Source organism: Phoca vitulina, unplaced genomic scaffold (assembly GCF_004348235.1).
Source record: "Phoca vitulina isolate PV1807 unplaced genomic scaffold, GSC_HSeal_1.0 scaffold2, whole genome shotgun sequence".
Taxonomy (NCBI): Eukaryota; Metazoa; Chordata; class Mammalia; order Carnivora; family Phocidae; genus Phoca; species Phoca vitulina.
In genome coordinates, this window is record NW_022589705.1 from 93,645,723 (window position 1) to 93,661,819 (window position 16,097).

Consider the following 16,097-nt stretch of genomic DNA (forward strand, 5'->3'; position numbering starts at 1 on the left):
GTTGGTTAAGCGACTGCCTTCGGCTCAGGTCATGATCCTGGAGTCCCGGGATCGAGTCCCACATCGGGCTCCCTGCTCAGCAGGGAGTCTGCTTCTCCCTCTGACCCTCCTCCCTCTCATGCTCTCTGTCTCTCATTCTCTCTCTCGCAAATAAATAAAATCTTAAAAAAAAAAAAGAAGAAGAACACTAGAGCGCCCAGGACTACATTCCTGCAGAGTCAAGTAGGAAAACCTGCACGGGAAATGATCATCAACAAATTCAGGAAAGAGGTTACCCTAGGAGAGAGGAAAGAAAGGAAGCAGGAAGCAAGACACAGGAAGCTAATATTTTATTTCTTGGGGGAAGAAAAAAGACAGGATGAAAATGTTCGGCCGGGGGGGCCAGTGGGATGGGTACATGGGTGGGTGCCGTGATGTCAGTCTCTATACTGCCTATTAGAAAACATTTCATCGTTTAAAAATGGTATTTGTCCAAAGGCATGCCAGCTGCGATGTCACCAGTAATCCTCTGCAGGCTGGGTCAGCAGCTGGATCGGAGAGGCCAGGACTCACCCGTGGCAGCTGGGCGAGCCCGAGGGGCTGAGTGGGCGGGAGGCCATAAGCCATAATCCTCTCTCTGACCTGGTTTTAAGATGCCCTAGTCCCACAACCTGCCCTGCGAAAGGTCACTGCCTCTTTGCCAAACAGTTGGCCTTCCTGACTCAGAGAGGCCATATTCATTCAAAATTGCCGCATGCCGCCATGTGCACTGATGAAAATGTAGGGAGAATTAAGACCGCAATCCTCTGCAGGACTGTCCGTGCCCATAAAGAGAATTACCTTCCGGGTATTTTAACCAAGGTCAGGTAACACGTGTACTTAAGTCTTGGATCATGTTGCGCATTTAAAAATAGTAATTGCTTATGTGTTTGGACCTATGAGGGTACTGTGTTGAAGCTGGAAAGTATCTTTTATAATACAAAGTCCTTGTAAATATTGTCTATTTGATAGAAGTACGTGTGGACAGATTGTATTGAACACTATATTAAGTGACAACAATACAGAGCTGGAGACAAATCAATACAGGCTCTGGTTTTTTTGTTTTTTGTTTTTTTTTTTCAGTGAATACTTAGGATGCAATCTGATCTAACTCATTAATATTAATATACAGTGACACGACTTCTGCTGAGGTTATTTGGAATCAAGAGAGTCAAAAGGGGAAGATACTTTAGCACAGGTTAGTCCTCCGGGTCAGAAAACTGATGAGCACAGCAAGCCTCCAGTTTGCTGAGGACTGATTTTTATTTGGTGGCTTCAACTACCCAGAATCCAGAAGGAAAGAAAAGAAAATCAGCCAAAATAGATGTCATAAAACTCATGCTTCTTACTCACTGAAAAGTTCCTCAAGCCTGTCTCTTTACTTATCTTTTCACCTTGAATTCTAACAGGCTCGACTGCCTGAATTCTTTGCTAATGAGATTGGTAGGAACAAGTAGGAAACGGGAAATAGGGGAGTGAGCTGCTGGGAGAAGGGAGTCTTACTCCAACAAAGATTAAAAATTTAAAAAGCCTGTGTAGGATCTCAGACAACGTGGCCACCTGACAACATTTGGCTCCAAATGACTTCTGGCTATCTCCAAAAGCCAGATTAATACAAAAGGTGAATTCTGATACTGCCTGGAAGAGTCAAAATCATGCTTCAGGATATAAACGCAAATCTAGAAAGGTAATTTCAAAAATATGTGGAGTAGGACAAGGCTTATGTCTTTGAAAAGAAGTTTCCAGTCTTCTTGGGAAGCCTTGAAGAAAAAAAAAAGAAGTCTGCCTAGAGCACATTTTCTGAAGTCCCTAACGCAAGTAGCAAAATCAATTGGTGTCATTTTTTTTCTTTGCCTCCAATGTTCAATTATATTGAAATGAATATCCATTTAAAGGAATGTATACATCACAATGCAAATTAGCACAATTGCTGAGATCACTGTGGCCCTGAGGACCCCACAGTAAATACCAAACATGATATTTACCATGCAGAAGTAATGAATCAAGAACCAAACACTAACATTTGATATTTTTGTAAAGACCAAGAGAATGGGAAATTTTAATTTGGTGTGTTCCCTTAGTTCCCCACGATTAGTGCAAGGTTTCGTTTTAATCAGCTGTTGGCTCTTTGCAAACACAGTCAGCTGTAATCAGCATGTCTGGCTGTTTCCCCTGGTCATGACTGGGGATCTATCATTTCAGCCAGATAAAAATACCCTGCATAGATTCCCCTCTTCTGAATTGCAGTTTATGTATACATCATTTTTCTGTAACAGGCATTTTTTACTAATTAGGAACAACCTTGTGTCAATTAACTTTGGTCTTAAAGCCATGATTAAAGAAACCAAATTGTTGTCTCTGGGAATTGCAGTGACAGATGGCCCCGGAACATATGGGCAGAACATAGTGCCTGAAATGGGCTTCCTACAGCTCCAAAGAGTCCAGCCACCAGGAGCGATGCCTGGGACACGAGAAGAGGGAGGATCTGGGCAACACAGAGAGCTGGGAGCACAATGCCCACAGCTGAACAGTGCTCAGTAGGGTCAGGATATCTCAAATAACACCGCTGTTTCCACCATTCCCAAATCCCCAGTCCAAGGAGACTATCCTGAAGACATAGCCCTCTCCAGAGCTCTAGCTCTCAGTGTCTCCTGGAAATTGCATTTTCTTACTCTCGCTTACAGTGTAACCACTTGAGATGAATACATAACTCATGCTGAGAAACCATCTACTGGGAAGAGGGAGTAGGGAGGGGTTGAGAGCACCTGGTCTTTATAGTCCAACTGCTGGGATTCTAATTCTATCACTTGTTATGTGCCCTTGAGCACATAACCCCTGTGTCCTCATCTCTAAAATGGGAATGAAGATACTACCTAATTCACCCTTCACATTGAATCTTTAGTCTCTCTCACCTTCAGTCTCCCTAAGTGATCCCCTATCATCCCTTTCCTTCGGTGTCCCTATCTACAGATTACAGAGTCCTAGTATCTAAAATGTTACAGTGAGAGGCACCTGGGATCAGCGTGTCAGATAAGCGTCTGCCTTCAGCTCAAGTCATGATCTGAGGGTCCTGGGATGGAGCCCCGCGTTGGGCTCCCTGCTCAGTGGGGAGTCTGCTTCTCCCTCTCCCTTGGCCCCTCCCCCTGCTTGTGCTGTCTTTCTCTCTCCCTCTCTCAAATAAATAGAATCTTTTTAAAAATTAGAATTTAAAAAAAAATGTTACAATGAGGAGCACCTGGATGACTCAGTTGGTTGGGCGTCCAACTCTTGATCTCAGCTCAAGTCTTGATCTCAGGGTCATGATCTCAAGCCCTGCATTGGGCTCCACGCTCGGTGTGGAGCCTACTTTGAATGAATGAATAAATGAATGAATGAATGAATGAATGAATAAAATGTTACAACGAAATAAATTTGCTTCATTCTAGCTGTGGGATCCTGGGCAAGTCAATGCCTCTAGACTTCCGTTTAACCTATATGTCAGAGTAGATGAATTCTAAAGTGTGTCCAGGTTCTACAATCTCAGCATTCTGTGCTTACTGGATTTTTCTCATCCTCTCCAAGAGAGGGGAAGAATTTAAGTAGATGATGGTAATGATGATGGTAGGGGTAGGGATGATGACAGCTGATATTTATCGAGCATGGACTCTAAACCGAGAACTACTGGAAGCACTCCACGTTCATTGCCTCGTTTAATCCTAGCCACAGTCCTGTAAAATAGGGACTCTTACTGTTCCCATATGATGAAACTCAGAGAGGTTGTGGGGGCCCCCCCAGCGACACCAGGTCCTCATCTCTGGAACCTGTCAGTATTACCTTATAAGGAGACAGCATCCTTGTAGATGCGGAGATTATCCTGAACTATCGCGATCAGCCCTCACTGCAGTCCTATGTATCCTTATAATAAGGGAGGCAGAGGAAGATTTGACAGCACACACAGACGTGCAGACAGCAGTGTGACCGCGGGAGGCGGAGCCTGGAGGGATGCAACCCCAAGCCTAGGAACACCAGCAGCCTCCAGAAACTGGAAGAGGCAAGAAGCACATTTTCCCCTAGACCCTCTGGAAGGAGCACAGCCTGGTCAACACTTAAGAATTTTCGGCCCCAGTGATACCGATTTTGGACTTCTGACCTCTAGAAATGGGAAAGAATACAAAATTTCTGTTGTTCTAATTTCACCTGGTTTATTTTTTTTTTAAGATCTATTTATTTTTGAGAGAGAGAGAGAGAGAGATGGCACACGAGAGTTGGGGAGGGGGCAGAGGGAGAGGGAGAAAGAGAGAAAAAATCCCAAGCAGACTCCCCACTGAGCGTGGAGTCTGGCACAGGGCTCCATCCCAGGACCCTGAGATCATGACCTGAGTCGAAAGCAAGAGTCGGCCGCTCAGCCGACTGAGCCACCCAGGTGCCCTGTAGGTGACCCGGTTTATTGTTACAGCAGCCCCAGGAAACTCTCACTGGGATGAAGTAATTTATTCAAGGTCACAGTCGATAAGTGGGGGGTGGAGTCAGGATTCAAATCCATGAACATCTAGCTCCAAACCCCATGCTCTTCAGCACAGCACTGTATGCCCCTTAGAACACCTGAAACAAACAGAAAGTGGACTAAGTATTAACAAAGAAAAGAGAAAGAAAAAGCACTGGAATTCTATCAATAACAAGGGAGCATTCTAGTGGTGGATTCAACCACATTCATTCTCCCGGCTGCAAACATCTCAGCTTTGGAAGCACTGCTTTAAAAGTTGATTCTCCCACACACTTGACATCGAAATTAGGTCATACCTGCATCCCAGCCAAGAATGTGTGCACTTCAACAAGAAGATACACTTTGTGAAAAGATAAAAGATGATATATTTAGCTTATAACTGAAGAGGTTACTTGGCGGCAATTTGAGACTCAGTCCACTCTGGGCAATCAGACAAGCAGAAGCCTCTTATCTTTTTAAAGGGTTTGTTTCCTTTTTTTCCCCTCCCTTTCAATTGGGACTCTGTCTTCAATTTTCTGAAAAGGAAAGTGAGTAAGAACTAAGAACCTGATTTTTATTCCCCTCACTTGCTACTTTCCTGACTATTTGAGTTCTCAGGCAAATCAACTCATGGGAGAGTTGGGATTTGGGGTTTGAATTTAATCCTAAACTTCAAATGAGCCCACATTTTTCTCTGTAGGAATGGGACCTGCATTTCATACTCTTAACACTCATTAAACCTTCTAGTTTATACTCTGAGCCTGTAATAGTCATCAGTCCACCAACTTTATTCATTTTATCCACTCACCCTCCCCCTTTGGCCATTTAAATGAATATACACAATGTTTGAAGATGAGTGGTCATACTAGGTTGGTCTGCAATGCTCTAAATTCAATGTTCTCCTCCCAAATGTAAGAGCACAAAGCAGTAAGCAGGCAGAGAACTGAGGATGGGACCCCCTTGGCTGCCATAATATTTCTCAATCATCCTAAAGAAATCAACTGGAAAAGAAAAATGTTTCGCATCACTGATGGCCTCAGTAGGTTGTGGTTTGAAAGGACAATAAAGCACAGCCTTCTTTTTTATTTGTTTATTTGTTTATTTATTTATTAAAGATTTTATTTATTTATTTGACAGAGAGAGAGACAGAGTAGGGGGAGTGGGAGAGGGAGAAGCAGGCTTCCACCGAGCATGGAGCCCAATGTGGGGCTCGATCCCAGGACCCTGGGATCATGACCTGAGCCGAAGGCAGCCGCTTAACCGACTGAGCCACCCAGGTGTCCCTAAAGCACAGCCTTCTAAGACAAGGAGCCAGCCTCCAAGGAAGAAGCTAAGCATTTAGGTCTATAATGTTTATATAAACAGCTGACTGTGGTTTTGAGTAGAAATTAACCCTATTTATTTATAATGTACTTTTCTTTATAGAGCTCTTTTTTTTTTTTTTTGCTTTAAAAAAAATCCATTACATCAACAATTTCCTTCCAACCATATAATGTTGACAGGTAACATGCTCATTTTACAAAGAAACTGAAAGGTACAGAAATAATCTCCAAAGGCTATAAACCCAGCTGTGACAACCAACCAACCAACTCTCTCCTTCTCTCTCCCTTTCTCTCTCTCTCTCTCTCTCTCACACACACACACACACACAGCCCGCACCTCAAGGTACTGGGGTCGGAGATACCACGTTTTATTTTTTTCTAAATCACAATCCAGTCTGCCTGTCCACTTTCTACCCTCCGATGGGCGGCAATTTACCCAACGTGCTTAGCTTTCAACAAAACAGTATAAATAATTTAAACGTCCATAAAAAGTGATACTTGAGACAAAAGGACGAAAGATTTAAAGAGGACTGTCTCCTGGAAATCAGCAACAGCCCTGGTCCTTTGTCCGTCCCAGGATCCCACGGGGTTTGGAAATGGCTGAAGCAAAGGTCTTGTCCACACTTCATTTTGGGGACAAACGACTCCAAAGAGCAGGCAGAGAGGAAGCGATGAGCCTGAGATTTTCACTTAGCTGTGTGGTTGCAGGCAAAGACTGTAACCGCTCTGCATTTCAGTTTCAATCTGGAGAAAGACGTGGCTAACAGGATCCGCCACGAGGGTTCTTGGGCGATGGGATGGGGCTGTCGTGTACACCACTGAGCCCCGCCATGGAGCGGCCAGAGTCGAGAGGGAGGCAGGTGAGCCTGAGAAACTAGAGATGGAGAAATGCAAGAGGGGAGAGAAGGTGGTCAGGCTGGAGGAGGGGGCAGTAATGGCAGCAGGGAGCAGACCGGGGTGTCGGCCCCGGGTAGAGGGGGGGCTGGACAAGGGCTGCTGTGTTCCTCTCCCTCCCCGTGTTGTCTCTGCTGGCTCTGCTTGGGGGAGGCGTAGATGCTGGGGAGCAGCAGGTAGCTCATGCCAGAGGATGGCCCTTCTGCTCCTCCATCCCCTCAGGACCAGGTGATGACATCCAAGTGAAGAGGCGTCTAGAAAAGAACTGCTCGTTGGGACATCTGGCTGGCTCAGTTGGTAGAGCATGTGACTTAATCTCAGGGTTGTGAGTTCAAGCCCCATGTTAGGCTTGGAGCCTACTTAAACAAACCAAAACAAAACAACTGCTCGAAAGAGATACAGGAGGGTTTCTTGAAGGGGCTCATGAGACCTATAATTTAATGCCACCACCTCCACCCTGTGCCAGCCCCCCAACACACACACACACTGCAGCAGGAGGGCAGAAACTGGGCCCTGAGCTTTAGCCTAGCTCACTACACACTACCACTACCATCCAGGTGGTTTCTGACGCCCAGGGGAAGATGAGCTCATGTGAAAATAATTGCACATCTAAGGAGCAAAACAGCCATACTCCAAATCAGAGACAATAAACTGAAAAGCTTATATCTGAGGAAGCAGAATTAATGGAGAAGACCCAACAAGAACTTCAAATATCTTCAAAGAGGTGGGCTGAGTGGCTCAGTCAGTTAAGCGTCCGACACCTGATCTCAGTTCAGGTCTTGATCTCACGGTGGTGAGTTCAAGCCCTGCACTGGGCTCCACGTTGGGCATGGAACCTACTTAAAAAAAAACATCGAGGAGATAGGTTATTGGTAACAGGTCAGGAAATAAGCAGTTATTAAAAAACCAAACAGCTAATTGGAGAGAGAGGGTTCAATAGGAAAATGCATACAAAGAAAGAATTAGTGACCTAGAAAACCAGATTGAGAAACTCCATCAGAAAACACCAAGAAGGGAACCATTAATATATGTGTAGAAATGGTATCATAGCATATAATGCTGAATCACTGTGTTATGCAATGTAGTGATCTGAAAATTGGCACCTCCCTTGTGAGAAAAACTAAATGGGGAAGCTACTAAAACCAGAAAGAGATACTACAAGAAAAGAAAACCTATAAGCCAATATCCCTTATGACACAAATGGTAGATATAGAGAGATGGAAAAATTCTTTTAAAAATTTTAGCAAATTGAGGGTGCCTGGGTGGCTCAGTCAGTTGAGCTTTAGGTCATGATCCTGGTGCCTGGATCAAGTCCCACGTCCAGCTCCCTGTTGCACTGGGAGTCTGCTTTTCCCTCTGCCCCTCCCCCCACTCATTTTCTCAAGCTCTCTCTCTCAAATAAATAAATAAAATATTTTTAAAAATTTTAGCAAATTGGGGGTGCCTCAGTGGCTCAGTCGATTAAGCGTCTGCCTTCGGCTCAGGTCATGATCCCAGGGTCCTGGGATCGAGCCCCACATCAGGCTCTCCCTGCTCAGCGGGGAGCCTGCTTCTCCCTCTCCCTCTGCCGCTCCCCTTGCTTGTGCTCTCTCTCCCTCTCTCTCTCTCTGTCAAATAAATAAATAAATAAATAAATAAATAAATAAATCTTTTTAAAAACTTTTAGCAAATTGAATCCAACAATACATAAATAGAATAATATATGATATTCTAATGGGATTTCTCCCAGGATTCCAAGGTTTGTTTAACTTTCAAAAATTAATTGGTGTCACTTCACCATATTAGCCTAAAATTTAAAAACCATATTACCATTTCAACAGATGCAGAAAATGCATTTGACCGAAGTCCAAAATCCAACATCAAATGGGCCCTGAAACATATTCAAGAATGTTCACAGACACGTTAGCTGTAATAGTCCCAAACTGGTAACAACCCAGTGTCCCTCAACAGTAAAATGGATACAAAATATTTTGGTATATTTAAACAATGAAGTATATATAGCAATGAAAGTGAATGAGTCACACGTAATGCAGCAATACTGATTATACTTACTCTTATGATATAAGATCAAAACAAGAAAAGCCAGATTTAAATATATTACCTTTAAATATGTATATATATTTTTAAAGTTTTTATTTAAGTAATCTCTACAACGTTGGCCTCGAACTCACGACCCCAAGATCAGGAGTTGCTCACCTTTCCAACTGAGACAGCCAAGTGCCCCACCTTTAAATATATTAATATAACATTTCAAAAAAGGCAAAATTAAACTATGGTGTTTAGGAATATATACCTAAGTGACAAAACCATACAGAAAAGTAAGGAAATGATTACCATAAAAATCAGGATAATACTTATCTGTGGATGGGGTTGGGCCTGAGAAGAGCAGTAAATGGGCTTGGGATACTAGAAATGTTCTGTTTCTTTGCCTAAGTGGTAGTTACACCAGTATAAGCTTTATGGTAATTAATATGTCTGTCTATGTTTTATGCATTTTCTAAATAGGTGTACTATTTCATAATAAACAGGTAGGGGGAAACAAGGAAAAAGGAATATATACTAGGCAAATATCAACCAAAGCAACACCAAAGTAGCAATTTTAATATGAAAAACATGAAGTTCATAACAGGGGTGTCTGGGTGGCTCAGTCGGTTAAGCGTCTGCCTTCAGCTCAGGTCATGATCCCAGGGTCCCGGGATCGAGTCCCACATCGGGCTCCCTGCTCAGCAGGGAGCCTGCTTATCCCTCTACCCCTCCCCTGCTTGTGATCTCTCTTTCTCTCTCTCTGTCAAATAAATAAATAAAATATTTTTTTAAAAAAGAAAAACTACGTAACAGACAGATGATAAAAGGAAAGATAATCAAGAAAATATAACTATGAATATATCTCCCTTATAACATAAGCTCAGAAGATCCAAAGCCATTAGTGATAAAACCACACAGAGAAAGAGATAAGTCAACAACTGGAATAGAGATCTTATCATATAGTCTTGAAATAAATAGATCAAGCAGAAACCAGACAAAAAAGTAAGCAAAAATAGAGAGGATTTCAATAATACAATCAATAAGTTGTAAATAATAAATACAAGTAAAATTTTATACCTCATAAACAGAGAAGACACACTGAGCTCCAGGGAAGAGTCACAAATCTTAATCATGTTCAAGGCCACGAGGAAGCCTTGACAGATTCCCAAGGATCAACACCATTTTGACAATTGTTCTCAGAGCATGGTGCAGTAAAATGACAAATTTCAAACTGACTTAAATATAAGTAGAGATGTGTGTATACTCTTTGATCGTCCAAGTCCACTGCTAGGAATTTATCTTCACATTATGTTTGCACACGTGCAAAAATGGTGTATTTATAAGATTGTTCACTGTGGAGCTGTTGGAGGCAATCCAGATTGCAATCTGCTAACGTGCTGTCATTCGATGACTTGGTAATAATAGGACAGAGGTGCTGCTGGAAGAGAGGATCCCGAGGTATATTTTACGTGAAAAAAGCAAGGTGCAGCCTAGCTAGGATGGCCATTTCCGCTGAGAAAGAAAACGGGTAATAGTGCAAGGGCCATGGGAGGCTGGGGGATGGGGTAGAAAAGAGGAGGCAGTCCTTTTCCTCCATATTCTTTGGGTTTTTCCTATTCAAAATATTAAATTAGGGGCGTCTGGATGGTTCAGTCATTAAGCATCTGCCTTCGGCTCAGGTCATGATCCCAGGGTCCTGGGATCGAGCCCCGCATCAGGGTCTCTGCTCAGCAGGGAAACTATTTCTCCCTCTCCCACTCCCCCTGCTTGTGTTCCCTCTCTCACTGTGTCTCTCTCTCTGTCAAATAAACAAATAAAATCTAAAAAATATATATATATTAAATTAAAAAATCGAAGCCCTAAAACCACATCTGTAGTTTTGAAACTAGAGAGAGCTGGTCATTGCCCAGCACTGTGTATACACTAAACACCACTGAATTGTATACTGAATTAAATTAAAAGGGCTAATTCTACGTTATATGAATTTTACCTCAAAAAATACATAAGCAGAAGGATAGCTAGAACAACACAAACATTCAGAATTTCTGTTTCAAAAAAGAGATCACAACAAAGCTATCAGAGAGATAACAGACGGCGAGAAGATATCCCCAACATCTAAAATGGACTAGGAGGTAAGTTCTAGAAAAATACACAAGAATGCCTGCAAAACAGCAAGAAAAGGGGCAGGAAAACAAGAAGGTAAGAAGTGACCATTTACAGAAGGGAGAGACGGTGTGGCTGATTCCGTTTTCTAAGATGGCAGCAACACGATCTCTCATCCACATGCTACTCTTGAAATGTGACACTGACATTCCTCCCACGGAGAGCTGGGGTCTCCGCTCCCTCCCCCGGAACCCCGGGCGGGGCTGTGTCTGCAGCAGAAGAGATGCTCTATGTCTCCTGAGGCCACTAGGTTGTCAAGACCCGTTTCTGCCTGCACCTGTTGGAGTGCTCGCTCTTAGAACCTGGTCACCATGCTGCGTCTGGAAGCCAAAGAGCCCCAGAGGGGCGACGTGTAGGTGTTCCAGCCACCGGCCAGATGGAAGGAAGCGTTTCGGGTGACCTCATCCTCTGCAGGTTTGCGATTGCCGCTGTCCGGAGTCCTGGAGCAAGACTTGGCTGCTGAGCTCAGTTCACCCCAGAACCACGACAGACGATAATAAATTAATAGCAGCTGTTTTAAGCCATTAAATTTGGGCGATCTGTTTAGCAGCAGGATTTAGGACCTGGAAGTGGGTGTGGGTGTAACAAAGCCGAAAACACGTGGCGTTGGCTTTGGGGCTGAATGGTGGACAGAAGGCGGGGGTGCCTTGAGGATGCTGTTAGTCAGCCCAAAAGCCATTGAAGAGGCTTGAAAGGAACGTGAGTAAAAGTTATTGGAAGCTGAAGGAAAGAAGCCCCTTGTCATACGGTGGTGGAAGTTTTGGCAACGCCGTCATCTGTGTTAGAGGAAGAGTAAATGTGGAGGAGTGGACTCAATGATCGAGGTCAGGAGACCGCAAGGCAAAACACTGAAAGTGTCACCTGGCTTCTTCTTGTTGCCTCCGGAAGCCATTTAGATCTTTAGAAACCATGTACATACGAGGCCAAGAATGTGACTACAAACTCCTTTAAGAGCTCAGAAAGATTTAAGGATTTCACAAGAAATCCTAAATAGGGAAGAGTTTATCTGGAAGAGATTTAGGGGTGTAGCTTTTGTTTAGTAGAGTCAACCCCAAGGAGATTCATAGAAAACCCACAAAATTCTAAGGGAATTGTTCTGAGGAAAGTACCTCTGGCTTAGAGGAAAGGCAATAGAGAAAGAGACTTCTGAACCCAACCTCTTTTTATGAACAGGAAACAGACTGAGATGCCCACTTCATTGCGATTAGGTTTTGTTATGGAAAAGGGAGGAAAGATTCAGGGGCAAAACCCAAGAGCCCAGAGGGTGGAGTTGAGAGTCTTGGTGAACAGTTGGTAGGTTGTAGGGCGGATTCCTACGTAAGGAACTGGTAACACGGGCCAGGTGGGATTTCAGAATTCCTACGGGCCAGTGAGTCCTGTGTGTCCCCATTTTCCAACATTTGGATAGGAGCGTCTATAATGATTTTTCCATATCTGTCCCATCATTGTATGGTGTGTGTGTGTGTAGATAACTTGTATCTTTAGTTCACAGAGCTTTAAATCAAGAGGAGTAGCACTCCAGGGACTGGACCTGAAGAATCACATCAGAGGAGACTCACCTGCACCTGGACTTGTCTTGGATGATGAGATGTTGGACTTCAAGCTGATGCCATAATGGGATGAAATCTGGGAGTCTTTGGGGGAAGAGATGGATGTATTTGGCATATAGGGAGCCTGTAAATTGTTGGTGGGAGGGGAATGCAGCAGATCTTATTTTGCAAGGTGACCAGAACAGTATCTCCTATCTCAGAAGCTATCCTTACAACGCAATGCTAACATCCTGTCATGCAGTGGCTTCTACATCCCTTCCCCTTGCATCCAGGTGGGTTTATGACTAAGGCAGAAGTCACACTGTGTGACTTCCAAGCCTGGACTGTAAAAGATGATACAGCTTCTGTCTGGTCCTCCTGGATGCTTGTTCCTGGAACCTCCAGAACTAACGGAGATAAAATCACTGTTACTGTACCAAGCCACTACATTTTGGGGTGATCTGGTTCTGCAGCAACAGATAAATGATACAACTGGAATGACAAATACAGGAAGAGATCATTCATTCAACAAAGAGATTGAGCGCTGGCCCTGTGCCAGGCACCCTTCCAGGTGCTAGGGCTACACGACAGACTAAAATCCCGCCCTCCTGGGGCACACATTCTAGTGGGGGAAATAAACTGTAAATAAGTAAGTGATATTATACGTTAGCTAATGATAAATGCTAAGGAGAAAATGCAAAGAAAGGGAATCGCAAGGGACAGCAAATAATGAGTGTGATTTTAAACAGGGAGGACAAGGAAGGACTCATGGAGGTGATAGTTGAGCAAAGACCTAAAGCTGTTAAGGGAGCTGTGTTCCAGGTGGATATCCGTGGGAAGAGGATTCCTTGCAGAGGGAGCAAATACAAGGGCCCTAGCAGTGTGGGGAGCATGCCTGCAGGTTAAGGAGGGCAAGGAGGCCAGGGAGGCTTGGTGGCTGGAGGAAGGGGGAGCTGTAGGTTGTTAGTTCAGAGAGATCATGGAGAGGGAGCGTGCTGCCTTCTAAGCTACTGTAAAATCCTTTTTATTCCTAGGGGATTGGGAAGCCATGGAAGGTCTGAGCGTAGAAACGATGTGATCTTAGTCAAGTGGTTTTTGTTTGTTTCTTGGTTTTAGTAATCTCTCCACACCCACTGTGGGGCTTGAACTCATCACCCCGAGATCAAGAGTTGCATGCTCCACTGACTGAGCCAGCCGGGTGCCCCTGATCTTAGGCAAGTTTTAACAAGACCACTCTAGCTGCTGTTATGAGAAAGGAGAACAAGGAGGAAACAGGAAGAGCAGTCAGGAGGCTATCGCAATAAGCCAGCTCACTGCTAATGACCCAGACCAGTCACACCAGTGGGCCTGGTGAAGAGTGGCTGAATTCTGGGTACATTCCGCAGGTAGAGCTGAGAAATCTGTGGACAGACTGGATAGGAGGAGAGCACAAGAGAGGAATCAAGGATGACTCCCAAGTTTTTGGTCCAAGTGACCTAGAAGGATGGAGTTGCCATTTATCATGATGGGAAGACAAAGAGGAGCGGGTTGGGGGTGAAACAGGAGGAACTTAATTCAGAACTCTGAGGGCATCAGAGAAGACTAGTGTGTTGAGCACGGGAGAGAGGACTGGGCTGAAGATACAAATTTGGGGCTTGACAATGAGTGGCCAGCAAGCAAAGCCCTGAGATTGAAATCATTTCACCATTTCCCATGAAGGTTGGGTCTGGAGCTGACCCCAAGGCCAAAGCTCCTTCCAGAATCGTATGCTGCTTCTCTGTATGTCCTTGGGCATTCTGAAGCTGGGCCATTCTGGAATACTGCCACACAGCAGGAGCGTTGGAGGGATGACTCTGAAGCCCATGTGGCTTAGTCTCACATGCCTGTCTCACCAACAGCATCTCCTTCAGATAGTTGTTGAGGATTAAGTGAATTACTACATGAAAGAGTGGCTTGAGCATAGAATATGCTCACGAAAGACAAGTTATCTACAACCAACGTGGTTCCCTTCAGCCCAACACTAGTAGATATCAGGGCCAAGCTCATAGGCCACCGTGGAGGTCTCCTTCCCTCAAAAACTTAACCTAGTGAGACCAGGCCTCTTTATGTCTCCTTTCCACTCCAACCAAAACACGGTGAAATTCACTACTTTCTGCACCAAATCCAAAGGTTGCAAAACGTGCACAAAATAATGTGCTATCTTTTCAAAAGATATTTTATCAACTCCTTTTAAAATCCCACACAATAGTGAGTCACAAAACGAGGAAGAAGCTATTTTAATCATCTCTCTGCCAAGGACCATTTCTCTTCTGCTCATCTGATACTCGGATCCTCCTCCTTATTTGACCATCTTTCTTGTAGCCAAGACCTACTTTTAAAATATTTTGGAATTTATCTTAATATCCGTAATTAACAGATTGCATCAAGCATAAGTTTCTATAAAACAGTAACCCTGAGACTCTAAAATAAATAGAAACATGAATTATCTTGCCCCTAGAGATGGTACAGACAGAAGACATGTCCTACCCCGCAGATCCTTGAGACCTCTGAATTCTTAATATTCAAAATGCTGAGGGCGTACGGAGGGATATAGCAGCATTCTATTACTTTCACGGAGACGTGCAGACAATACGACAGAATCTGTGCCTGTGAAGACTTTATAATCTGGTTAGAGAGGAGATAATAATACATATTCATAAGATGCATAAACAATTAGTCATAGAAGCCCCAAAACATAATTTTTTAAGCATACACATAAACAGGTTTAGTAAAAAGTGAACTAAATTAATGGCATTATCTGCATGGTGGGATAATGAATGCATTCTATTTCTGGGGGGAGGGGAAGTGACTTAGTACAAATTTGCTCAAGAGAAGTAGTACCGACGGTGGTTGGGGGCATGGACCTCGGAGCCTGGACACGTGCTCTTCCACTAACTGACCAGGTGACCTTGAGCCAGTTACCTAACCTCCCCTCACCTCACACCTGATGTGTTTAAAAACAACCTGAGACAATAGTATTGTCTTCTTTATTTTTTAAAGATTTATTTATTTTAGGGCACCTGGGTGGCTCAGTTGGTTGGGCGACTGCCTTCGGCTTGGGTCATGATCCCGGAGTCCTGGGATCGAGTCCCACGTCGGGCTCCTGGCTCGGCAGGGAGCCTGCTTCTCCCTCTGACCCTATCCCCTCTCATGCTGTTTCTCTCTCTCTCAGATAAATAAATAAATAAAATCTTAAAAAAAAAAAAAGGATTGATTTATTTTAGAGAGAGTGCGTGCGCTTGCGAGCAGGGGAGGGGCAGAGGGAGAGGGAGAGAGAATCCTCAAGCGGACTCCCCGCTGAACAGGGAGCCCGACGGGGGGCTTGATCCCAGGACCCTGAGATCATGACCTGAGCCGAAATCAAGAGTCGGCCGCTCAACCCACTGAGCCAACCAGGTGCCCCGAGAGTATCGCCTTCTTAGAGGATGAAGCCATAAATGTGCAAAAGCCTCTTCGTGCAGAGTACCCAGCACACAGTAAATGCTCGCTTTTATCATCGCACGATGACACGGGCTGGCCTTGAGGAAGAACTGGAGAAGTCAGGGAAAAGGTACTGGCCACGGGGACCAAGTTGAGAATAGCAGAGACCGAATGTGACAAAGCTCAGCCCCCTCACACACGCAAACGGTGAAATGAGAACCAAATGGAGCACCGAGACTGATACAA